We start from the raw sequence: 26036 nt of genomic DNA on the forward strand, positions 1-26036 counted from the left end.
ATCTGAGTTGATCTGCATAGGTCGATGGCAAAACTATTGGGCGTCCATCCAGCCACCCCTTCACAACCACCAGCCTCCCCTCTCCATCTATATAGGAGTCCTCAATGTCGAACGGGGTCCCTGGTTTCATCCATATACCGTCTTTGCTTCATACACTGTTTTTACTACACCTAAAGGTTTTAAACAGTTTTTTTATAAACTTAATTAAAGCCCCAATATTCTTTTTCATCTGGATCGCTCTATTTACAATCATGTTTTGCCAGTTAATTTGTCTATCAAACATGATCCCTAAATAATTAAAAGAGTCAACGACTCCCAGTTTTCCCCGTTCAGTGATAATTTTGGGTTGTTTCCGCAGTTTTGGACCGGCAACAAGGATACAGGACTTGGAATATTTAACTTTCATATCCAGAGTGTTCATGTATTGCGTATAATCCAACACTAAGTGACGCAGTACATTACTAGGACATCCTAAGAGCACTGCGTCATCCACATAAAGTAGTATTGGTTTGGAGTTTATATAAGGGACATCTGGAGTGGATTCTATCAGAGCAGCTTCTACATTATTGGTGTAAAGTGCGAATAGGATGGGGGCGAGAATGCACCCCTGCCTAAAACCTCTCATGATTTTAAAATGTCTGGTACAATCACCACCCCTTCCATATCGGATACAGGCAGAAGCACCTTGTTAGACCTGGCACCTTGGCGTGAGTCTCCCTTCCACTTTTTTCTGATGTGCCTCCGATGTTTTGCTGGTTTTCCGATACTCAGGGCACTGCGCCACGGCTGATCCGTGCCGCAGTGCAAGTGCTCCCTACTGTAAACTGTACATACGATTGGTATCCATGATTGGTGCATTGGATTTACTGTTAGTCCCTAGTAAGGTGCACGAGAGAGTGCCGGGGCTTGTAGATACCAATACTGCTGGTGGGCCTGCAGCGCTGGTTGCGCCACCCACCGAAGCAGCCGTAAAGATGTGTCTGGGAACTGCGACCGCAGAACCCGCGTGCGGTCTCGTACTGTCACGCTAGCTGGGCAAGTGTCCCCACTTGCCAGCACCGACCCTTCCCTTGACTACATATTAGTCACCCCTATGGTAGGCCTGCGGGCAGGGTGCGTTGTAGGGGCAAGGTAGGACAGGCCCTGTGGTGCGTGGCATGTCCTAGTAGTGACTTACAACGAAGACCGTATTTCACTATTGAAGGCTACCTGCTCCATTAGGCCAGACTGAGCTGCGAGGATTATTACACCCTATAATCCCCGCGGGCTCAAGGAGCATGGTAGCGAGTCATGTTTAGTATGCCTGAACTCAGGATGATAAGATATTTCTTGTAGTCAAGTTTATTTTAATATCCTGGGTTTGCAAATGCTACTTTTAGAAAGTTAGCCTTTGCTTGCTTAACCATTTCAGCCGCCTCTGCTGGTATGTGTATCTGACTGTCTGGGATGTGTGAGTGACAGGGCTGGAGGGATGGCAGGTGGTGAATGCGCAGATTACACCTTAGTGGGAGGTAGGAGTGCCTCTTGACTCGAACTGTCACTGTGCTCGGCCACCACAATGCTGGCTCCACCCTCCTGGGGAGCGGCGGATGACTCTGCCGGCACCTGGCCCAGGAAGGGCGAAGCCCCCATCAACAAGGTACTCTGGCCACCCCTGTCCGGACAATGCTGGCTCCACCCCCTGTGGGGCGTCTGATGCGCCTGCCCCTCACACTGAAAGCAGAAGCCGGAGTACACCCGCCGGGGTACTCCAGAACTGAGAGTGGCTATGCAAAGGCCCCCCTGGCCTGCGAGAACAAAAGAATTGGCCTATAAAAGAAGGAGCCCTGCTCCTTGAAAATTAGATCCGGTTTGGGCCACAGAAGGACTCTGCCCTACGAGGAGGACCGTGAGAGACAAGGAGGGGTGCTGACTCTTGCCTGTGTCTGGTGCCTTGCTGCTGAAGGAGAGGAAGACAAAAAGACTACGAAAAGACTTTTGCTCTACTTGTGCCAAACTCTGCTAAAGAGATCTCCAAGGGCTTGCAACTGAACTTGCCCCCTGACCAGCGTCCCAGGACCAGTGGACGCTACCCCCCTGGAAGAAAGCGACTGCGGGTGCTGACCATCGCCGCAGCACCGACGGAGGAATCTCCTCCAAGGCAACAACCTCCCGACCACCGTGACCGGGGCCCAAAGCAACAGCGGAAGCAAAGTAAGGACCAGCCGCCGCTGGCCCGAACACCGTGACCGCAACTGCACCGGGAGCCCGAGAGCAAAGCAAAGGAGGACCCGTCCGGTCCGAGCTCCCGAGGTGACTGCAGAACGAGCAGCCACTCACCTGCAAGGACGGACAGTTGCCCTACGAGAATCCGCAAGGTCGGTAACCTGCCCGACAGCCCAGCTGTGAGCCCACAGCTGCACCGACATTTGGCTGGGTACGTCCTGCACTTGGGGACCGTACTGCCACTTGTCACCACCGCACAGCTGCCACCTCCAGGGTCGGAGCGGACGACGAGGAGAGGACCCTGCCGCCACAGAACACCGCTGCCCCGGATGACCAGTGACCTGCTCGGCTGAAGAGCCGCAACGATCAGCGACCCCGGGAAGGCAACGCGACGTGGGACAGATCCCCTGGAAGCCGCCGGCTCCCCAAGAACTTTGAGTAACACCGGCCTACGGGCCTCAAGAGAACTGCATAAGAACTGTGGTAATATTTTATTTATTTTATAGCATTTGTAAGGCGCGCAGCTACCCACAAAGGGTTTCCCGGCGCCAGGAACGCTAGACACTCAGAGATCACTGGGGAGAGAACAGACAAAATTATTTATTGAAAAGCCACGTTTTTATGTTCTTTCTAAAATTCACATAGCTTTCTTCCTTGCGAATGTGGGAGGGCAGTGTGTTCCACAGCATTGGCCCCAGGTAGGAGAAAGATCTCCCGCCTATTCTGGCTCTTTTAAACCTAGGTACTGCAAAATTCGCCGCTGTGCCTGAACGCAGGTTACGGTTTGGGAGGTAGGGCTTAGCAAGGGCCTGAAGATATTTGGGGGCAGTGCCAGCTTTGATTTTAAATAGGTAGCTCAAGGCTTTGAAACGAATACGGTTCTCAACCTTGAGCCAATGCAGATCATTGAGATGTTGGGTGATCCTAGCAGATCTGGGGATTTTACAAAGCAATCTAGCCGCAGCGTTCTGCACTAGTTGCAGCCGCTTTATCACTGCCTTATTTGAGCCCAGGTATAAGATGTTGCCGTAATCAAGCCGAGATGTCACTAAGGCATTGACCACGGTCTTCTGGGTAGTAGGTGGCAGCATCCAGATGAATTTGCGTAACCATTTGATAATGGTGAAGCAATATGGTAACCCGAATTGAGTAACCTGCAACCGTTTTCATAAAGTATATTGACTGTATTCGCAAGCCTACTTAAAATCTATATAAAGATATATTTTTACAGAATACAGTCTGGTCTCGTTGTGTGGTGGGTTGGTTGTAAAGGTGTACTGTTGCAAGTGTTTAACCCTATGTGCCCCAAAGATTAGCCTACGACTGCTTAAGCCACACTACCTAGAGGGTAAGCAGAGGTTGTCTGGAAGGTAACCCTCAGCCCTGACGAGGAAGAGAGAGTCCCTGCTTGTCGCTAGTGTTGCACTGCGCCAACTAGAGCCTCCCCCTTCCTACATTGGACGCAGCGGTGAGGATTTCGAATTTACACTTGCGATAGTTATACCTGAGCTTCTGACCACTACACAAGGATTACGGTCCAGTTACTTAGCCACAGACTTTGATTTTTGAAGTTTGCCGAAAGAAGATTCCGAGTGCAGAAACCATGCCGGGCACAAAGAGCCTGGATGGAGCGGAGCCCACGACCTCCGAGGTGTTGGAGGTAGAGTGGGACGCCGCAAAGCTGGACAAATAATCAAAGATGGAACTGAAGCTTTTCTGTAGGAAACTCAAGGTTCCGCACGCTGGTTGCAAAAACAAACCGGAATTCTACAAGGCCCTGAAAGCCTGGGTGGAGTCCAGAAAGACCCCGGAAGAGCAAGACGTCCTCGCCGAGCAGAATACGACGGAGGAGCAGAATGCGCTTGGGGATCTGATCGATCTAGAGAGGCAAGACAGCGAGCACAGCTTGGGTAAAGGCCTGTCGCCAGAGGAGTTGGCGGACAGGAAGGAAACCCGGAATCACGAGAGAAAATTGGCAGAAATGAAAATCCAGCTGGAGCTTGAAACCAAAAGAATGGCGCTGGAAGAGCGAAAGCACCAGATGGATTACGAAATAAAAATGAGGGAGATAAGTCTCAAGGAGAGAGACTTGGATCGGCCTCCCTCTGGTGGCAGCACATCGCCAGTGCAGGTAGAGTCAAGAGTGCACATCCCGAAGGACGTAGTTAAGGAGTTCTTTAAGGGGGATGACATAGGACAGTGGTTTAGGGCATACGAGGTAGCCATGTCCTCCCACCGGGTCCCTGACAAGGATTGGGGAGCGGGGTTGTGGGGAAGGTTCCTTAGCGAAGGGAGAGATACCTTGCTAGATTTGCCCGTTGAGAATCAGAGATCCTATGCCCACATGAAAGAAGCTTTATTAAACAGGTACGGGCTTACCCCTGAAATGTATAGACAGAAGTTTAGGGGATGTACTAAGCGGCCTGGGAATACGTATGTGGAGTATGTGACTTACTTTTGCAGAGCACTGGATGGTTGGGTGAAAGGTAACAAAGTTAATGATTTTCAAGGTCTCTTTGATTTAATTGCATGGGAGCACTTGTCTGATCACTGTTTTCCTGAGTTACGCCAACACCTGATCGATAGCAAGCTGTCCAACCCGAGGAAGCTTGCTGAGGAGGCGGACCGCTGGCTCAGCACCAGGGTCCACAAGGGTCCCGTGGGAGATTCCGCCAAGAGTGGGCAGGGTCCCCAGCAGAAGAGTGGGGGGGACAAGGGGGGAAAACAGAAAGGGTTCCAAAAAGGCCCCCAAAGTAGTTCCCAAGGGAATCCGCAGCAGGGTTCTCAGCCTCCCCCACCCCCGAAGCAGAATGGGGCCCCGACAGGTAAACCTGTTCCAAAGGGGCCCTTCAATTGTTTCAAATGTGGCGAGCCTGGGCACATATCCAGTGACCCCAAGTGTCGCCTGTTTGGAAAACCCGCACCCACTGGTGCTCCGCCCCGACAAGTGACTAGCGTTCACCTGGGAGAAGAAATAATGGTCCCGGGGGGTGGAGATCCCGTTCACATGACCCTGGTCTCGTTAGGAGACAGCGAGATGATCCCTACAAACTACCTGCCCTCTAACACTAAAAAATATGGGCAGGTGGTGATCATCAATGGTAAGGAAGCCGAGGCTCTTAGAGACACAGGAGCCAGTGTGACTGCAGTGAGGCAGCACCTGGTGTCTCAAGAGCAGGTTGTACCCCATGCCTACTGTAGGGTTATCAACGCTGATAATTCTGAGAGTTAGTGTCCGATGGCTCAAGTTCCCTTCGAGTGGGGGGGGGTCTCTGGTACTCTGCAGGTCTGTGTGAGAAAAACCATGCCTGTTGACTGTTTGCTAGGGAACGACTTGGAGCACTCCCCTTGGGAAAAGGTGGAGAAAACGACTCACCTGCGGATGGTGGGTCTGCCTGACTGGGCGTGCGTGACCACCCGGTCGATGGCAGCCAGTAGGGGTGATCGAGAGGTCCTGGGGCCTGATGGAGAGGCCCAGGAACCGGCCTTAGGGAGAAGGCGCAGGGGGCGCGGGAAACCGGCCCCTGACGTTCCTACGGTCCAGGAGGAGGCAGACCTTGAGGGGGATGCCCTGGAGCCTACGGGGGAACAGATCGCCGAACTGGGGGACCTGCCTGAGCTGACCCATTGGCAGCAAGAAGGAGGACCCTCCAGGGAGGAATTCTGCAGGGAGCAGAAAGAATGCCCTTCTCTCATGGGTATGCGGCAGCAGGCTGCAGACCAGGCCAATGGTGTTCAGGCCAAAACATATTACGTGTACTGGGAGAACGACCTCCTGTATTCGGAGCCTAAGGCTGCTGAACCTGGGTCAGCCCGTGTGCTGGTGGTACCCCAGAAGTTCAGAGCCTTCCTACTGGGTCTGGCTCATGATGTGCCTTTAGCAGGACATTTGGGGATGGACAAGACCTATGACAGGCTTGTCACCCACTTCTACTGGCCCCAAATGCATAAAAGCTCAGACGCTTATTGCAGAACCTGTCCAACTTGCCAGGCAAGTGGGAAGACGGGAGGGAAGAACAAGGCTCCCCTCCAACCCTTCCCTGTGGTCGGTACGCCATTCCAGCGAGTGGGTATTGACATCGTTGGGCCTCTGGACCCCAAGACAGCCATGGGCAACAGGTTCATCCTGGTCTTGGTGGACCATGCCACCCGGTACCCTGAAGCCATCCCTCTGAGGACAGTGACGGCTCCCGTGGTGGGGCGTGCACTGATGGGAATTTTCTCACGAGTAGGATTCCCTCTAGAGGTGGTGAGCGACAGGGGGACCAATTTCATATCGAAATATATGAAGTCCCTTTGGCAGGAGTGTGGCGTAACGTACAAGTTCACCACACCCTACCATCCCCAAGGTAACGGGTTGGTTGAAAGATTCAACCGAACCCTCAAAGGCATGATCATGGGCCTAGAAGGTCCGATGAGGCGTAAGTGGGACGTCCTCTTGCCATGCCTGCTTTTTGCATATCGCGAGGTACCACAGAAGTCCCTAGGGTTCAGCCCCTTTGAACTGCTGTACGGCCACCCCGTGAGAGGACCACTGAGTTTGGTAAAGGAAGGCTGGGAGCAATCTCCCAGGAAACCTCCCCAGAATGTATATAGCTACATGCTGGCCTTCAGAAACCAAACCAGGCGCTTCAGACAACTTGCCGAGGCAAATCTGGAAGCGAGCCAGGAGGAAATGAAGCGGTGGTACGATCAGAATGCCACTCTGGTCGAGCTTCAGCCTGGACAGGAGGTGTATGTCTTGGCCCCAGTGGAGCCCTGTGCCCTTCAGGATAAGTGGACAGGACCATTTGAGGTTGTGGAGCGCAAGAGCCCCGTGACATACTTGGTGGACATGAAGACGCCCAGGAACCCTTTGCGGGTCCTACATGTCAACCGCCTCAAGCCCCACTTGCGAAGGTCCGAAGTGGGCATGTTGTTGGCAACCGATGACGGAATGGAGGAGGAGTCGGAGCCTCTTCCTGACCTCTTGGTGGCCTGTGAGAAGGATGGGTCAGTGGATGGAGTTAACCTCTCACCCTCCCTGACCGCCGAACAACAGGAGGACTGCCGCCAGTTGCTGGGGCAGTTTCCAGACCTGTTCTCCCTGGTTCCGAGTGTCACAGATTGGTGCGTCCATGATGTGGACACTGGAGACAGCTTACTGGTGAAGCATAAGGCTTACAGGGTAACTGACAGGGTACGGGCCTGCATCAAGGAGGAGGTCTCCAAGATGCTTGCCCTCGGGGTGGTTGAGTCTTCCAGCAGTCCTTGGTCCAGCCCCGTGGTCTTGGTGCCGAAGGCTGCTGCGCCGGGAGCCACACCCGAACTCCGGTTCTGTGTGGACTACAGAGGACTCAATTCAGTCACGAAGACTGACGCGCACCCCATCCCCAGAGCTGACGAGCTCATTGATCGGCTAGGGGCTGCCCGGTTTCTCAGCACGTTTGATTTAACGTCTGGGTACTGGCAGATCGCCTTGACCGATGGGGCAAAGGAGAGGTCGGCATTCTCTACACCAGATGGGCATTTCCAGTTCCGGGTTATGCCATTTGGAATGAAGAATGCCCCTGCCACCTTTCAGAGATTGGTCAACCAGGTGTTGGCTGGACTGGACGAGTTCAGTGCCACCTACCTGGATGACATCGCGGTGTTCAGCGGCACCTGGCCCGAACACCTGCGACACCTCTGGGAAGTGTTGATGGCCCTGCACAGAGCAGGCCTCACAATCAAGGCAAGCAAGTGCCAGATTGGGCAGGGTTCAGTGGTGTACTTGGGACACCAAGTTGGGAGTGGCAAGGTAGCCCCCTTGCAGCCCAAAATCGAAACCATCCTGGCTTGGGAACCCCCCAAGACCCAGACTGCAGTGAGAGCCTTCCTGGGGCTCACTGGGTATTACAGGAGGTTTGTCAAGGGCAATGGCACGATCGTGACCCCCTTGACCGAGCTGACTTCGAAAAAGCAGCCCAGGAATGTGATTTGGACTGACACCTGTCAGAAGGCTTTCGACACCCTGAAGACTGCCATGTGCACGGCGCCCGTGCTCCTGGCCCCCGATTTCTCCAAGGAGTTCATTGTGCAAACAGACGCTTCAGAGCATGGTGTAGGGGCTGTTCTTTCACAGATGACTGAGGAGGGCTTTGACCAACCCGTAGCCTTCATAAGTCGGAGGTTACTTCCACGGGAAAGTAGGTGGAGTGCAATAGAGCGTGAAGCATTTGCTGTGGTCTGGGCGCTGAAGAAGCTAAGACCCTACTTGTTTGGGTCTCACTTCCGAGTTCAGACGGACCACAGGCCCCTCAGATGGTTAATGCAAATGAGGGGTGAGAACCCGAAACTGTTGAGGTGGTCCATTTCTCTACAGAGTATGGACTTTACGGTGGAACACCGCCCTGGCACCGATCACGCCAACGCTGACGGTCTGTCCAGATTTTTCCGCCTTAGTGATGTGGAACTCCCTGGGGAAGGGTAGTTCCCCCCACATTTCAGCTGGAGGGGACACATGTTAGACCTGGCACCTTGGCGTGAGTCTCCCTTCCACTTTTTTCTGATGTGCCTCCGATGTTTTGCTGGTTTTCCGATACTCAGGGCACTGCGCCACGGCTGATCCGTGCCGCAGTGCAAGTGCTCCCTACTGTAAACTGTACATACGATTGGTATCCATGATTGGTGCATTGGATTTACTGTTAGTCCCTAGTAAGGTGCACGAGAGAGTGCCGGGGCTTGTAGATACCAATACTGCTGGTGGGCCTGCAGCGCTGGTTGCGCCACCCACCGAAGCAGCCGTAAAGATGTGTCTGGGAACTGCGACCGCAGAACCCGCGTGCGGTCTCGTACTGTCACGCTAGCTGGGCAAGTGTCCCCACTTGCCAGCACCGACCCTTCCCTTGACTACATATTAGTCACCCCTATGGTAGGCCTGCGGGCAGGGTGCGTTGTAGGGGCAAGGTAGGACAAGCCCTGTTGTGCGTGGCATGTCCTAGTAGTGACTTACAACGAAGACCGTATTTCACTATTGAAGGCTACCTGCTCCATTAGGCCAGACTGAGCTGCGAGGATTATTACACCCTATAATCCCCGCGGGCTCAAGGAGCATGGTAGCGAGTCATGTTTAGTATGCCTGAACTCAGGATGATAAGATATTTCTTGTAGTCAAGTTTATTTTAATATCCTGGGTTTGCAAATGCTACTTTTAGAAAGTTAGCCTTTGCTTGCTTAACCATTTCAGCCGCCTCTGCTGGTATGTGTATCTGACTGTCTGGGATGTGTGAGTGACAGGGCTGGAGGGATGGCAGGTGGTGAATGCGCAGATTACACCTTAGTGGGAGGTAGGAGTGCCTCTTGACTCGAACTGTCACTGTGCTCGGCCACCACAATGCTGGCTCCACCCTCCTGGGGAGCGGCGGATGACTCTGCCGGCACCTGGCCCAGGAAGGGCGAAGCCCCCATCAACAAGGTACTCTGGCCACCCCTGTCCGGACAATGCTGGCTCCACCCCCTGTGGGGCGTCTGATGCGCCTGCCCCTCACACTGAAAGCAGAAGCCGGAGTACACCCGCCCGGGTACTCCAGAACTGAGAGTGGCTATGCAAAGGCCCCCCTGGCCTGCGAGAACAAAAGAATTGGCCTATAAAAGAAGGAGCCCTGCTCCTTGAAAATTAGATCCGGTTTGGGCCACAGAAGGACTCTGCCCTACGAGAAGGACCGTGAGAGACAAGGAGGGGTGCTGACTCTTGCCTGTGTCTGGTGCCTTGCTGCTGAAGGAGAGGAAGACAAAAAGACTACGAAAAGACTTTTGCTCTACTTGTGCCAAACTCTGCTAAAGAGATCTCCAAGGGCTTGCAACTGAACTTGCCCCCTGACCAGCGTCCCAGGACCAGTGGACGCTACCCCCCTGGAAGAAAGCGACTGCGGGTGCTGACCATCGCCGCAGCACCGACGGAGGAATCTCCTCCAAGGCAACAACCTCCCGACCACCGTGACCGGGGCCCAAAGCAACAGCGGAAGCAAAGTAAGGACCAGCCGCCGCTGGCCCGAACACCGTGACCGCAACTGCACCGGGAGCCCGAGAGCAAAGCAAAGGAGGACCCGTCCGGTCCGAGCTCCCGAGGTGACTGCAGAACGAGCAGCCACTCACCTGCAAGGACGGACAGTTGCCCTACGAGAATCCGCAAGGTCGGTAACCTGCCCGACAGCCCAGCTGTGAGCCCACAGCTGCACCGACATTTGGCTGGGTACGTCCTGCACTTGGGGACCGTACAGCCACTTGTCACCACCGCACAGCTGCCACCTCCAGGGTCGGAGCGGACGACGAGGAGAGGACCCTGCCGCCACAGTGACCTGCTCGGCTGAAGAGCCGCAACGATCAGCGACCCCGGGAAGGCAACGCGACGTGGGACAGATCCCCTGGAAGCCGCCGGCTCCCCAAGAACTTTGAGTAACACCGGCCTACGGGCCTCAAGAGAACTGCATAAGAACTGTGGTAACCCGAATTGAGTAACCTGCAACCGTTTTCATAAAGTATATTGACTGTATTCGCAAGCCTACTTAAAATCTATATAAAGATATATTTTTACAGAATACAGTCTGGTCTCGTTGTGTGGTGGGTTGGTTGTAAAGGTGTACTGTTGCAAGTGTTTAACCCTATGTGCCCCAAAGATTAGCCTACGACTGCTTAAGCCACACTACCTAGAGGGTAAGCAGAGGTTGTCTGGAAGGTAACCCTCAGCCCTGACGAGGAAGAGAGAGTCCCTGCTTGTCGCTAGTGTTGCACTGCGCCAACTAGAGCCACCCCCTTCCTACACACCTGAATATAAGTCGCGAATAATGTTAATATTATTCAGGTCAATCCCCATTGCCTCCATGATCTGCCACAGCCTAGACTGTGCCACACAGTCAAAGGCTGTGGACAGATCCATGAAGGCCAAATAGAGGTGGCCTTTTTTAGCTACAGTATATTTCACTATAATTAGGCTCAAATTCAGGCACTGATTCACTGTGCCTTTCCCTCTTCTAAAACCAAACTGACACAGGATTATAATATTCTTATCCAAGGCCCATTGCTCCAACCTATTTAAAAGGAGACGACCCATTAACTTAGCAGTGGAATCTATCAGTGAGATAGGTCTATAGTTCTTCGGAGTTGACCTATCTCTCTTCTTATAAATGGGGACAATTACTGTTGTTTTCCACGATGAAGGGGCAGATGTTAGGACAATTTTACTAAAAACATTTACTAAAAGCGGGGCCCACAGATCTTGGTTCTCAAGAAACAGATCAATGGGTATTCCGTCCGGTCCTGGTGCTATTGCCCGTTTACACTGATTTAAAGCATACTTCACTTCTTCTAGTCTGAAACTAAGAGCACCCCATGCCACTCCTGAGATATCACGGCAAGGCTGGGTGGATAAGGTCTCTTCAGCTCCAAATAAGCCTTCAAAGTGGGTACCCCATTCTGCCTGATCAACATGAGTGTCTGTAGACAGTGCCTACTGAGCTTTATAAAAAAACGGTGCATTAATCAGTGACCAAAACATCTCTGGGCTTTTTAATATAGCAGCCTTCTGCAAATTTTCCCACCATTCTTCCTTTAGTGTTTTCAATCTAGTGGTCCTTGCTGTCTTATAAACTTGGCGCAAGGACTTGATTAAAGGTGGATTGCGGGGATTGCACTTCAAGGCTGTGTGAAGGTTTTTCAGAGACTTTTCACATTCATCATCAAACCAGCTACTTTTTTCTGTTGATTGTTACCTATAATACAGGTTATTTTTTTTTTAACATCAGATAGTATGAGCTCAAAGGCCGAAACCGTACAATCAGGTAAAGCGGGAAACTTCCTTTAAGACGCAACTTTTACCACACTGTACCTTTACAGCAGGTTTTTCAACGCAAGTCATTACAACGACTTGCGCTGGGGGGCGCTATAGGATAGGTAATAGTTTAATTTACTATCCAACACCTTCCCTACTATCCACGGGTACTAGATTTGGAATAGTAAATTAAACCATTCACTATTCAGCACCCCCCAACGCAAGTCGTTGTAACGACTTGCGTTGAAAAACCTGCGTTGTAAAGGCATGCGTGGTAAAAGCATGCGTTGTATCAACGTACATGCGATAAAGCTGGGTCTAAACAGTGAATTATCTTCCCAGAACGTTTAGCAAGTTTGCCAAAAACCTTTTAGGGTCCACTCTTTCCCACTTCAGAGCAATACAATTCTTTCTTGAAACCACAGGGTTTACAGGGAGTTTGAAAACAGACTCATTTTTCTTTGAAGTGGGAACAAGAAAAGTTAATGCAGCATGATTACTATAAGAGTAAAAATCAGTCTTAAAACTAATGAAAAGCCCTCTTATTGAATCTGAGACCAAAACATAATCAAGGGTAGAAGAGCACTCAAAACAGGCTCATGGTAGTCATGTGCGAGAGGCACTTCGTATGATGTTTGTATATTTTTTGTATGCATCTAGGGTCCCTAGGCACTATACTCTGTTATTTAAAAATCACACAAAGACACAAAGTCCACCTCTGAGTTGTACTGGAACAGTACTAAGCCCTAAGTATGATCCATGTTATAGGGCTTTTATTTTGAATGCTCTTCTATGAGAAGTACTGGTGTGAATGACATTAGGGGCTTTTTTGTTGTGATTGTATTTTACATACACCTAAATGCCTTTGTGAATAGGCACTAGTGTGTCATAACATAGTTATGGACCGTAAAACCTCCTATCCTAACCCTGAGGACATACCATGCATATTTCATTTTTTACCAGGACACTGAAGATAAAGGTAAGAAAAGTCAATATTACTCATCTCTTTAAACTTTGTCTTTTTTATACTCATAGGAACATTCTGGAATTTTTTATTAACATTTTAGTAATATTGTGAAATAGAGTGAGTCAGTTTAACTCCAAAGCCTTAGTCCTGAAGGAGAGTACCTTCACATATTATTGTTTGTTAGTTTTTCCAAATGTATTGTTGTTACATCTTTGTTCGTTTTGCATTAACTCATTTTTAAATAATGTTATACATGATCTATAGAGGTACGTATCGATCATCGAACGTCAGCAACCATTCTTGCTATCTTGGGTAACCAGGTCTCAATGAAACATCCCAGGGTAAGATACACAACTTAAAAACATATGAAAAGGAGAAGGCAACTCTACCTCACCCCTCCCTCTTGCCATACAAGTAACCAAGAGCAAACATACCAGTTAGAGAAGCCTTACAAACCGTTATGAGTGAGAAGGCTACTAGGCTAGACCACTGAACTCACACACTTACGCTAAGGGCACCAAACTCAACGAATATTTGTGATCTCTTCTATCTTACAACACTTAAGTATTTCCAGATATTTTATATTATTTCAAGATGACTGGAAGCCTCAGTCTTTATTTATCTCTGTAAGGCATAACATTTAAACTGGGAAGGCTACAGTTTTTTTTTTATTTAGCTTATAAACATACAATTCAATGTACTCGGGTAATATTGTGACCAGTTTGCTTATGGAATCTCTAGGTGTACTCAAATCAAGCAGATCATCTGTGTATACATATATATACTAGCAGCCCGTCCCGACGTTGTCCGGGTATGAATTGCTGCCGGCCAGTAGTATATTGTTTTGCAGGATTTCGTTTAGATACCATTTCTTTTCTGCGACAGGCCTGTGAAATGCTCCGATTCACAGTGCACTGCTGATGCACTTAAGAGTGCGCGTTCAGTAGTGTGTGAACTCGAGTTGCCCTACTTTATTTTTCCTTGCAAAATTATATAGCACGAACTCGACAACATGGCATGAGCACAATTTACATTACAGAAGAACACAACAACATTTAATTGTGCTAGGCACGCGGAGACAAAGCGATTTGCCTGGAATCACAGGATGTTGAGCTGATGCCGAGATTCGAACGTAGCTCCCCAGCTCTAAAGTTCGCAATTCTAGAACTTGTGGCGGGAGGTGTGTCTAAAAGTGTATGTCGGTGCTGGCCATCAATGAGAGAGACCTGTGCATTTTTCAAATGGGTGGTGAAAAAATATGAGTATGTTGCTGGAGATGTGGGCCGCCGTGCCACCAATGTACTTACCGGGGGAGGGTAAACACCCATTATTCCGCAACTTTCTTTCCGCATACCATCACTCCGCATACTTTCATTACTAAAGTACCATGACTCCGCAATGCCATTATAACTCATGGCATTACATTTTATATGCTTTTACCACGCATACCTTTACAACGAAATTCGTTGTAAATGCATGAATGGTAAAAGAATGTTTTTTTAATGTTTGGATAAGATAAGTATGTGTATGGGGTATATGTTTTGGGGTACTGAGGTATATGTTTTGGGATGTTTGGGTATTTAAGGGTTCAGATATAGTTTTGGGTTATGGGGTACAGGGGTAGTTTTAGGGTTTAGGGATAGGTATGGGTTTTGGGGTACAGGGGTATTTTTAGGGTTCAGGGCTAGGTTTGGGTTTTGGGGTATAGGGGTATTTTTAGGGTTCAGGGGTAGGTTTGGGTATTGGGGAACAGGGGTATTTTAAGGGTTCAGGGCTAGGTTTGGGTTTTGGGGTACAGGGGTATTTTTAGGGTTCAGGGCTAGGTTTGGGTTTTGGGTTACAGGGGTATTTTAGGGTTCATGGCTAGGTTTGGGTTTTGGGGTACAGGGTTATTTTTAGCGTTCAGGGCTAGGTTTGGGTTTTGGGGTACAGGGGTATTTTTAGGGCTCAGGGGTAGGTTTGAGTTTTGGGGTACAGGGGTATTTTAGGGTTCAGGGGTAGGTTTGGGTTTTGGGGTACAGTAGTATTTTTAGGGTTCAGGGCTAGGTTTGGGTTTTGGGGTACAGGGGTATTTTTAGAGTTCAAGGGTAGGTTTGGGAATTGAGGCTCAGGGGTATTTATAGGGTACAGGGGTATTTTTAGGGTTTAGGTATAGGTTTGGGTTTTGGGGTACACAGTATATTTATAGGGTTAAGATGGGTTAGTGTTTAGGGTATTGGGGTATTTTAAGGAGTAAGGGTGGGTTATGATTATGGGGTGCAGGGGTATTTAAAGGGAGCAGGGTGGGATTAGCACACGATATGAGACATGGCATGAACGGCGGAACGTACCACACGCCCCCAGCGTTTGTCATGCCCCCAGCACACGCCCACAGCACAACGCAGACACGACCACAAGGGACTACTTTGCTGGCACGGTTCTTTTACCTTTTAAATGTATATGGTGGGCGTCTGTATAGCCTATGTCCTTCTGCTGCAACTGCCCTTTCCAACGCTGTATTGGGTGTTGTGATTGGTGCTGTGGTTCCTGAGATTACCCGCCTCATAGGTTTGGGCTCTCTCTTTATTATATTAGTATGGATATACATATAAATATATATATATATTTTTCAAATTCATTTTATTGAGTTTGTTATATTCCTAGAAAAAGATAAAATAACCGATGGAATGGTACAGATGATTGTAAAGCAACATAGGAGAGTTAAGAGAGTCCAGCATATATCTGCATAAGAATAGCATACAGAGCTGTGTCTTGGGGTGCTCTCGGTCGTGGGGATCTGTCCTATGACTGTGTGCTTTGTACCCATAAACTGCCCTAACTGATGCTGATGATTTGAAACTAGGAGTGAACTGAGGGAGGGTGAGGACGGATACGTCAGGATGCAGTGGTGACTACTTGGTGGATAGTTCCAGGCATAGTATGCATGCAGGGGCATCTTGTTGGGAAGGTGCCCTGGAGTCAATCAGGGGGCGTGTGATGAAAGGCACTATTTTGGGATGTGTTTGTATCAAGAGGGGGCTTATCTGGGTGTGGAAGAGGGCTGATATTTTCATGAGGGCGCGGCTTCGACGTCATTCACTTGGTGGAAGTGCATGAGTAGAGAAGCTCATTGAGGAGATATGGTCCGCCTGTGTATCTGGCAGACCTCCTTGTATCTGAAGGTGTCCTCCTCCGCAGCGCATTGCCCCTATCTATGCCTCCAGTGAAGGGTCCATGGATGAACACCAGTGCAGTGTGATTGTGCGTTTGTTAAGTAACATGGCTAGGGCTGCAAAGCGAGTCTGGACTTTATGCTGTTTCTTGCGCCCGAATATGCCCAATAAGTTTGCCTCCCAGGTGTATATGTCTGGGAGCGTCGTAAACTCTCACAGCATGGCATGAACTGCCAGCCAGTAGATTTGAAGAAACATGCACGCCCAAAGCATGTGTATGAGTGTTTGGTCTGTGGTCCGGCATCAAGGGCAAGCAACTTGCATTCTGGGGAAGTAGGGATGCCGTTGTGTGTGGGTTAAATAGGCCCTGTGCAATATAAAGTATTGGATATTCTTGAACTGTAAGGTGTGTGAGACCTTATTTGGGGATTCGAGTGCCAGGTTCCACTCTTTATTGTGTAGTACCCTCCCAATCTCATTTTGCCATTTTTGATGGAGTGTGTTTTGAGGGGCTATTGTCAATTCTCGTACCGCTTTGTACATCCAGGTATTAATGTGACGGCCCGGCCCCATGTTCAGCATGGTGTGTTGCTGGTTCGCCCCCAAAGAGATCCCAGAGGATCAGTGTGTGTAAGTTGTCTGAAATTGCACCCGGCGGAGTACGCTCTGCTCTGCCAGCTGATCAAAGGGAAGGAGTCGTCCCTATGCGAACAGTTTGCCCACCAGAAGAAGCAAATCGTCAGTCCATAACCGTAGTTCCCCTGTGGTGCAGTAATCCCAGCCATGGGGAAGGCCAGCCAGTGGTAGGTTTGTGGCGTAGAGCAGAACCCTGCAAGTAAGACGATGCACCCTGAGCATGCAGGCCCTTGCCAGTGCCTGGGCCGGCGGCATGTACTATGTCTCTGGGAGGAGTTAACGTCTGAGCGCACTTTCTGGTAGGGGCCCGAAGCTCGTGCAGGCCTTGCTAAGGTAATGCCTAGAAGGACAGCCACTGCAGCTGTGCCACTAGGAAATATGTCTCAAAGACTGGGGACCAGAGGCCTCTCTGGTCCACTGGCAGCTGCAGTTTGGCCATGAGAACTCTGTAGCATCCGGATCCCCATATGAGTGTCCTGAGGAGTGTGTCCAATTCTTTAAAAAAGGAGCGGGGTTATAACCAGAAGGTTTGCAAAATAATAATGAAGGCGAGGGAGAAGTAAGCATTTTCGCCAGGAAGATTTTACCAATGGGGGCTAAGGGAAGCGACCACCAGAAGTGTATTTGGGATCATATGCCCTCGAGGGCCCTGTGAGGGCTTTCCTTGTGGAGGTGTAGGAAAAACGCAGATTCCTAAGTATTGTGATGCCTGGTCATGCCAGCTGAGGCGGGCGTTGCCGAAATATATCTCCCAAGACGTCTGCCCTGGATGGAGTGGATAAAAACCAACTTAGTCCAATTGATCCGGAGCCTGGATGCATCTGCAAAGTCCACCAGCATGTCTCTGATGGGTGTGAGATTGTCTGTTATGTCAGGGACATAGAGGAGCAAATCATCCGCATATTAGGACACTGCATGTGTCCTGTCTGCCAGCAGGATACCCCACTCTCAACCTCTTGCATGCAGTCGCATGGCAAATAGCTCCAAGGCAAATGCAAATAGTAGGGGGGACAGTGGGAATCCGTGCATGTTCCTTGACACACCGGAAAGGGGGCGAGACAAAACGGCCCAAGTGTCTTAATCTATATGGCCGCACAAATTTGATAAAAATGATGGTTCTTCCAAAACTAACTTTTCTATTTGAGACAATCCCTCTTGCATTTAAAGGAGAATGGTTTAAGAAGCTTCAGAGTGAGGTTAGTACATTTATATGGGCCGCAAAAGGATCTCGTCTCTCATGGACTAAGATAAGACGAAAACTGCTTAAAGGGGGGTTGTCAGCCCTGGATTTTCTGTTATACTGTTGGGCTTTTCAGTTAAAAAATCTTAGAATTCTTGTGAACACTCCACCGACCTCGGGTATTGGTGTATTGTTGGCAGCAATGCTAAAAAGTTGCCAATATAAGGAATCTGGTTTTCTGTGTAAATTTGCGGATCCAAAGTATTTAAAAAAAGTGCGTCTTAAGGTACTGCGGGAAGCAGCGGAACTTTGGTATTGGATTAGGAGGTTACTAAAAATCCCGTATTATGGATATTATACTTCCATTTGGGACAGCCCAGGATCTCCTGCATGGACCAAAGACGCACTGGCTATTCCTCTAAGATCAGCAGGTGTAGAAGTATGGGGACATCTTTTTCCGGATGGAAAGCTGGTTGGGTGGAGTCAGGGAGCGGCCATTTGGGGGCAGGCTATATCGAAATTTAAATATCTGCAAATCCATAGTTGGGCCGGTAAAGCTGAAATCATCGTGGGACTTCAGAATGAATTAGAAGAGAAGATCCACTCAAGCCAAGTGTATAAAAAGGAAGTAGTACTTTGGTACTGGTCAATGTGGGAGACGGCGGACGGACAGTTCTCACTGCCAGAAACTCTGTGTAGGGATTGCTTGCCGGACATCGCATCTGACACTCAATGGCAAGTAACTATGGCTATGTTGTATAAAGTTGTCAAACCCGCAAATTTAAGGCGAAATCATCTTTTTACACTCCACGGAGCATACTGGTCTCCATATAGATTTTCAAAGTTCAAGCCTGGAGGGCTGGTGGAATGCCCAAAGTGTAGAAGTCCCAATGAAAAGGATATACATATGTTCGTGGAGTGCCCAAATATTAAAGAGTTTTGGGAGGAAGTAAGTAGCTGTTTATCCCAAGCTATTGATCATACTATTAAGGTAAGCCCTGAACTTATTATAACTGGAAGGTTGAATTTGCAGCTAAAAAGCATGGATGATAAAGTTAAACTTGTATTTTACGGGATACTTTTGGCTCGTAGAGAGATATGTAAATTGTGGGTGTCCCCGCTATCTCCAGGGATCTCAGACTGGTTGCGAGCTATGAGATTCACAGCTAAAATGGATACTTTGGGTCCGACAAAAGTTAAATGTAAATTTTGGACATTATTTTTGGCACACTTTGGGTGAAGAGTGTTTTTTTTTTTAGTGTAATGGGATAGGTGGATCTGTAAATAATTTAGTCCAATGATTAAGGTCTTGGCCTATCTCGCCGGTGGTGTTTTCAACGTGACGGTGGAGTTCACCTTTGCACCAACCTCTTACAAAGGGTGGCATATATTGAGAGGTGGTCATGGGGTGGCACTACTAGTGTGGTTGTTAACGGTCCCGGTATATGAGATAAAAAAAAACATGGGCGGTATCGTTTGGTTAGAAATGGGTGGCGTAAAGGCTAATGAGGACAAAAAAAAAAAAACGACCCAAGCGGATCCAATATGTTGCTTTAGTATGAAGCAAGTTGGTGTAGGTGAGGAGTTTGGTGCTTACCCCAATGCAAGCAAGCACTGCGAATAGGTATTGCCAGGACAGGGTATCAAATGCATTTTCTAAAACAAGTATGAGGCAAGCAGCCTGTGAGTAATGCCCGCTGATTTGTTCTTGTACACGGAAGAGGCAGTAAAGATTCTGGGAGGCACTAAGGCCCTGAACCAAGCCATTCTGGTCAGGATGTACCAACTCATGGAGAATCTGGTAGAATCTTACCTAAAATCTTATAAGCCACCGAGTATTGTGATGGGGCGGTAGGAGGTGAGCTGTATGGTATCCTTGTGTGGTTTAGGGATGGAAACCAAGAGGGACTCGCGGAGTGTTTGGGGTAGCTCACCGGCGCTCAGTGCTGCCTTGTCCATCTCCGACAGACAGAGCGCAAAATGGGGTGAAAAGTTGTTGTAGTATTCCAGGGGTAGACTATCTAGGCCCTGAGCTTTGATTAATACCAAGATCCAAACCACCTGTTTTACATCTGCAGTCAGGATTTCAGCTTCTAAGGGGATCCTTGAGGAGGTCACAATCTCAGGGTGGGTAATACCTGTTAGGAAAGTGTCTGCCTGGTTCATTTCATTAAGGTGTCCTGGGTGCCCCTTATACATGGCAGAGTAATAATCATAGAGGGCTTGCAAAATCCTGGTTTGGGTGCGAACCGTGACACCAGTTAGATCGACTTCCTCGGTTACTGGATGGGTCATCAAGTCTTACCTAACAAGCAAAGCTAGGCGTCTGCCTGGCTTATTGTCCTCTCAATTGACCTTGGTGGCATGGGCTGTAAAGTTATAGCGCTATAGGCTCTCCAGAAGGGTAGTGTAAGCTGTCTTTTTATCTGTCAACTTCTGGAGAAGCATGGAGTCTATATCTGTCTACTTGCTAAGTCCAACCAAGGTCTGTTCAGTTGATGCTATATCTCGCTCAAGGGTCCTGCAGACTCCTGCTATCTGCTGCATAAAGGCTCCTCTAGCAATCACCATGAAGGCTTCCCACTCTAGCATCCTAGTGTATGCAGTGTTGTGGTTTTTGGTACAATATAGCCTAATAATGTCCTCCTGCTCCCTCCAGACACCTGATAATTGAGGCAGTCAGGTGGCAGCCTCCAATTGGGCCCTGGGAGTAGGGGAGCGTGTCCACTTGAGGTCTGTTAGGTTTGTGTCATGGTCAGAGATAATCCACTCCAACTAGTCCACTTGTTGTATCAAAGGCACTAGTGCAGGGGTTCAAAGAAAGCGGCCGAGTCATAAGTATAAACTATGTGGGTTGGAGTAAAAGGTTTAGAGATGGGACGCAGGGTGGTGAGAGCGCCAAGCATTGGTGGGTGCCAATGGTGTACCCAAGCATGGAAGCTTTTTGTCTGTGCATGCGGAGGGGAGTGAGGTAAGGGAGTATGGGACATGTCTAATGTCAGATCTAGTACGCAGTTGTAGTCACCACTCAGTATCCATGGCGACATTGTGTTGTGCATGAGCGTGGCAGACAGGGTGTCCTAGAATTTCCCCCGGTCAGGTTTGGGCATTTAGATGCTGCCAAGAAGAATGTGCCAGCCTAATAGGCAGTTCTCCAGGAGTGCATAGCAGCCTTCTCTCTCTACCATCCTTTTGACCTCCTGGAAGGGGACGCCGGAACGAATCCACACCAGGGCGCCCCACACATATACCAACTTGGTCTTGGCGATCCAATCCCTCCTCGGACCAACTAAAACTTCTGAGAGAGGTCAGGAGCCTCTACAACAAATTGATCAAGCGAGCTAAGACTGACAATTTTAGACTACAATTAGATCAAGCAGAAAGCCGCCCCAAGAAACTTTTCGAATTAGTCAAACAGCAATCGGTTTATACTCCAATTCTCTCAGCCCCAGTTGGCAATCCTCCCTCCTGTAAATATTTTGATGCCCTCTTCACGGATAATGTTACAGCAAACAAATGATCAATGCAATGCTGACAAAGCAAACATTTTCCTCCAGTCAAAAGATCTGGGTTAAATTCATCGTTCTTTTGCCCACTACGCCACCCTAGTTAGGACCCAGCCACATGCAAATCAGTCTTGACCCTGTGCCCCTTGGGAACATTACAAACTGAACTTCCAGGCCAGGTCCTCCCTGGACTGGAAAAAAGCATCCTGGGACCAGTTTCAGGGAATGTCACCCTTCTTCAGCCATGCTAGCTTGAATCCAGTGGCACAGTGAGCAAGGGACCCACGTCTGGGCGTACCCATCCCACTTAGGGCAAAAAGTGTTACAGCAAACAAATCTTGGACGGAATGCTGACAATGCAAAGATTGTCCCCAGTCAAAGATCTGGGGTAAATCCATTGTTCGTTTGCTCACTATGCCACCCCATCTTGGATGCTTGTTTCCGGTCCAGGGAAGACATGGCTTGGCAGTTCGGGCTGGACTGTTCTCATGAGGCACAGGGTCAGACTGATTTGCATATGGCCATGTCTGAACTGGGGTGGCGGAGTGACCTAAAGAATGATGATGGATAAAACCCAGATCAGTTGACTGGGGGTGAGTGCTTGCATTGTTCAACACTTTGTTCATCATCTCCTTAGGTTTTGCTTTCTTCACGGAAAAATCATGGCTCATCTCTATTGACCTCGCTTCTAAGAAGGCCATATTACCCTCCTCTATTGCCGCCTCACCCCTTGACCTCTTTGAAAAGTATAACTCGTCCCGCCTGAATGCTAAGAACAATGCGTCATTGGGCACCTTTTCTCCATTTAATGAAAAAGACATCAACAAAATTCTTCAGACTATCAACCCATCCAACCACTTCACTGAGCCGTTGCCCACGACCATGTTCAAAGAGATCAAGTTCACTCTCATCCCCACCTGGACGAAGATTGTAAATACTTCCTTAACCACTGCTACCCTCTGCAAAATGACGGGGTATCATTGAAGTCACGGACATCCATGCTGGCTTTCCACTAAATGAGTTTCCTTGATGAGTAGGTCTGTCTCCCGTGCTGTCTGGTGCATCACTTCTAGGACCTGCTTCTGCTCTGGAATTATTAATGCTGTCCAAGAGCATTGACGTAAGAATGCTTCTTGAGTAGCCAGAACTGCGAGAGACTGCCTGCTGTTCGTGATTTGCTTCCTGCGTTACCATCACAACAGGATAATCACAGTGCTCCATGGGACTCTCTGGCTTAATGCGGATAGGCTCCAACATGACCACTGGGACTTTATGTGTAGAATCTGCTCCGCCAATGGGCCTACTGGAAGAGCTTTCTCTGCTTCCAATACTAGATGCACTGGGTGAGCGCATGGGTGGATGCACACTTGCCACCATAGCTCCTAGAAGTCCTGGAGATGGCACTGACGAGTTTGGTGCCTGAACAGTCCTTTTAGAGGAATGTCTGTGCTGGTTATCAAGACCACCGTCCTTCCGCATCATGTTCTCCATTACAATGTTTCCTGAGTTGTCAATCTGTTTCATGCCGTGCTGTGCCAGATATGCCATCTGCGTATGGTTGGGCCTCATTGCTCGTCGGGTGATCGCGTGCATATTTTGTGCATTTTGCAAGTTCTGGGTATTTTGCATATTTTGCACTGATTGTATGTTCTGTATGCTTTGCATATTCTGCATGTTTTGTGCAGTCTGTAGATTCTGGATGTTCTGCATACTCTGCATGTTTTGCACAGTCTGTATACTATGCATATTCTGGATACTTTGAACAGCCTGTATGTTCTGAGGATTTGGCATGTTTTGTGGAAATCTCAGCTGCTGGATGGGAGGCATCGGTCCATTGGATTTTGCATTCATATGCTGGTAATTTACCAAACGTGGGACCAGATTTGATGCCCTGGACTCTAGGGTTCGGAATCCCCATAGGGTGTGGAGGTCCAGTTCGGTTCTGGAGCCCCATGGAATGAGGAGGACCTGCAGCAGCTGCGCGTCGCTGTGCCTGCTGCCTCTGAACCAAGATCTGTTGCTGCATGTGTTGTAGGCGAAGCTGTGCCAAATTGATCTGTGTGGGGAACTTTGATAGCTGGTTAGCAGATGATCCTTGCGTCTAGGCATTCTGAGTAGAAGTGTTCTGTGCCTGCGGATTTTGGACCTCCATGGGAGTTGCATGTTGTGACACATCATTTTCCTCAATAACCAAAGAACCTAGATGAAAGATATGCTGTGCCCATGAGCTGGCGTCACACTGAAACTGAATTGAGCTTGTGATAGACGTGGCATCACACTGTGCATGGAGAAGATGTCTCAGTCGATAGGTAATCAAGCGTTTGCTGTACAGCAAGGCTGTGCTGCTGCCACTGGAAACTGCCCATGTGGAGAAGCCAACTACATGTTCCAGCTGACTGGAGAGACCAGCCACTTCATGCTGTTGTTTCAGAAGCTTCCTTCGCCGATCTTCTGCCAGTTGATGCAGTTGATGCAGAAGAGCCTTTCCCTTCTTATTGATGCAGAAGAACCTTTCCCTTCTTGTTGATCTCTACCATCAATGTAAATATGGCAACCAACTTTAATGTCCTAATCAACTTGCTTTTTATTTTGATTAATTTCATGAATTCTGTTTTGGATCTGGTCCCCAGTAAATTTGATGTATTTATTATTTTCCATCAACTTGTTGATCAATGTGTCAATAACAACCTTCTGGCCAAGAAAAGCTTCTTCAATAAACTGGTACTTATGCTCTTTGTGTTCTTGTAATTGGCAATCCCTGCATGTCAGCTTGTCACAAGCTTCACAATACAACCTAAGTTTCTCCTTCTTATGAAAACGGCAAAACACAGGCCTCTGACTGCTCACCCCGGTCGCTTCTGGTGAGACTTCTTCCTTCTGTCGCACTGTATGTTCTTTAGTGAACTTGACCCTCTGATGGGCACGGACACAACACTTGCACAACCATTCCACGCATTCAACACAAAATCCCTGAGCCTCTGCGTTATCCTTGCAGATTGTACATGCCTGACTTGATTTTTCAACAGTGCTGCTAGGAACCTCGGCGTTGTCCCTCACAGTTATCGATTATGTGCCTCTCCGCACACTCCTGGCTGCATACCAGGCATCGTATCACACCAACCTGGGTGCTGGGCGGATCCGATGCTGCTCGGGCGCCCTGCGGTTGTTGGGTCGGCGGGGAGGGCAGAGGCTGCTGAGGCCCAGCCGGCACGCTGACGTACCGCTCTGGTGGGGGCAGGCAGCGGCGACAGAAGGAGTGTAAACAGGGCAGCAAGCTGGGTCCGCGTGATGTTATATTCTGTTTGCATACTGCGCAGGTATCCAGAAGGTTCAGTGCGGCCCATTCTCCGCCACCCTCCTCTGGGTTCTGCCGGCTCTCTGCCTCGTTCTCGGCACTGAGTGGGACAGGAGGGGGAGCCCACGTCGGGGCCGATGGTGGCGGTGGGTCAGGGACAACTGCTGGTTGCTCCGGCTCCTTCTCCACCGGGATGGCGGGAGGTTCCTCCATAACCCCCGACGTTAGCTCCGGGTGGGTCCAGCCATCAGGGCACACGCGCGCCTCTCCCTAAACAACAACTTCCTTAACGCACTGGAAGGTCCCTGATTGCCTAAAAGCAGCTCAGGTCTCACCTATTCTAGAAAAAAAAGCAACGCTGACAAATCTTATTTCAATAACTTCTGTCCTATCTCCAACATCCCGCTCTAGCAAAACTCCTTGAAAAATGTGTTCAATACCAACTCTGTGCTCACATAGAGAAGTACCAACTACTAGACCAGCATCAATCAGGTTTTTGGAGGGGGCACAGCACTGAATCGGCCCTCACTCACGTTTTGGATGACATTTTGGAAATGCTTGATCATAATGATTCTTGCCTACTGATCCTCATGGACCTTTCCTCAGCTTTCCACACTGTTAATCGTGCCAACCTCCTAACCATCTTGCAATATAGATTGGGTTTCTCGGATTTGGTGTCTCAATGGTTCTCATCCTTCCTCCAGCACAGATCACAAAGATTCAAGGCTAACTACTCCGTCTCCCAGGCTTCACCAGTAATCATTGGGGGTCCCCCAAGGATCCGCCCTTTCTCCTATCCTCTTCAACCTCTTCTTGGAACATCTAGCCAGCGCACTAAACTTCACCAACAGTTTTTTACACATGTATGCCGATGACACACAACTCTGCCTGAAAATGTCATCCCCGGAAAATATCATCTCGCTCAATACTATCATAACATCTACTCAAAATTGGTTAACCAAGACTCATCTCCTGCTCAACTCTGCCAAAATGGAGTTCCTGCTCATCTCCCCTCTGAAACACATCCTCAAGCTAGATCTCTAGATGACTCACTTCACTGCCTTCAACTGCACTCCGATTATCATAGACAAATCGCTTGGAATCACTATGGACAAGCACCTGAATATGAACAATCACATCAGCAATGTTTGTAAAGGGACAAACCACTTGATAAGGACTCTTAGAAATATCAAACCTTTCCTGTCACAAAATGACTTCAAGCAGGTGGTGCAAGCGCCTGTTTTGCCGAGGTTAGACTATGCACAGAGGTTCTGTAGAACCTGTCCTTCTTGCTAGATGAGTGCTAAG

General features: G+C 49.1%; 1 pseudogene; it reads right to left on the reverse strand.

Annotated features, from left to right (window-relative positions):
- Positions 1–22375: 22375 nt before the first annotated feature.
- Positions 22376–24941, reverse strand: LOC147731341 (transcription intermediary factor 1-alpha pseudogene; annotated as a pseudogene).
- Between the last annotated feature and the right edge of the window lie 1095 nt (positions 24942–26036).

This window comes from Lissotriton vulgaris, chromosome 2_1, assembly GCF_964263255.1.
Source record: "Lissotriton vulgaris chromosome 2_1, aLisVul1.2, whole genome shotgun sequence".
NCBI classification, from domain to species: domain Eukaryota; kingdom Metazoa; phylum Chordata; class Amphibia; order Caudata; family Salamandridae; genus Lissotriton; species Lissotriton vulgaris.